Genomic DNA, 1,409 nt, shown 5'->3' with positions numbered 1-1,409 from the left:
TTTCTCTCTGCTCTTATTCAACATAATAGTTTTAACCAAAGATGTAGGGTAAATGTTATCAGAAAATATATAGCTATAAAATATAAAAAGCTTATGAAAGTGAAAGAAAGATGAAAAATTATTCCTGCTTCAGATCACATGAATTATTCATTCTTAGCCAAAGATGCAAGGCAAATATATGAAATATACAGATATTAAATATAAAATGCTTACAAAAAATGAGAGGAAGAAATAAAATGATTCATGTTTTAGATGCCATCCCTAAAGATGCTACCAAAATTTTTTAGATTTTTCTTATGTGAGTACATTAGAAGTTCTAGAAAATGAGGGCAGGGATCAAGATAGCAGAATAGGGTTAGAAAACATTTAAACAGGTGGAGACTCATTAGCCAGGGTGATGCAGAAAGGGCACATTCAAGAAAAAAAAAGAGAACACAGGCCAATGGCAGAGGGGCACCTGGAGAATGATGGACACAGGAAAGCAGCAGAGACAATGGTTTGGTGCTGCAGTGACCAGATAGTCCTGTGGTAGTCAATGAGTGTGATCTGAGCCTCACTGGTAGCTGGACTCCATTAGCCTCCAGGTGGGAAATTAAAGTCACTGGAAGCTCAACAGGTCAACCCAGGCAAAAGAACTGCCTGTCTTGTTGATTTCTTTGATTCTACAATTATCAGACAAAATGCAGCAGATAACAAGCAGGCTGTGCAGTAACAGGGTAGATTTCACAGCCCAGACCCCCACCACAGCCACATTGGGTGCCATTTTGTGTAGGGAGGTGAAGGCTTTGGGACAGGACTGTTTATGCACTAAGCTAGGAGCAAACTCATTTCTGGCTCAGTGCATTGCACTGATGTAACATTCTACAGGTTCCACATAAAACAGATCTTGGTAGGTCTCAGACCTAAAAGCCGCAGAGTCAGAACTCCAAGAATGACATCTCAGACACTGCATTTTGCACAAAGTGTCAAGGGCTTTGAGAATGGAGGGACAGCAGTGAGCTGTGCATGCACAGAGCTGGAGTGAGATTGCTTGCAAATCAATGCTTTGCACTGGTTTTGCAGGGAAAATAATAGATTTTGCATTCTATGGGTCAAAATATATCTGGTTGACTCTCAGACCTAATGGTCAGCAGGTTCTGGCAAGATAAGCACCACAAACAACCCAGATATTTAGGACACCTGGTGTCTTCCTAATCCTGAAAACTGCTTGAAATAGAAGTGGGGGAAGGTATGAACATATAATGGTGCTGCCACAGCACGGGTTTACAGAAGGTGGAGCTTGGTAACCCAGGAGCTGGGGCTATGGAGAAATGGTGGAATTCTAACACAAGAGCCCAGACCTGAAACTCCCTGAAGAGAGTGGCACAAGTGATTGAAGCAAAGAGTCAAATGCCAACCACAATAATCAA

Source organism: Ochotona curzoniae, unplaced genomic scaffold, assembly GCF_017591425.1.
Source record: "Ochotona curzoniae isolate NIBS_2020 unplaced genomic scaffold, NIBS_Ocur_1.0 contig_1898, whole genome shotgun sequence".
Classification (NCBI taxonomy): domain Eukaryota; kingdom Metazoa; phylum Chordata; class Mammalia; order Lagomorpha; family Ochotonidae; genus Ochotona; species Ochotona curzoniae.
This window is presented reverse-complemented; position numbering follows the sequence as displayed.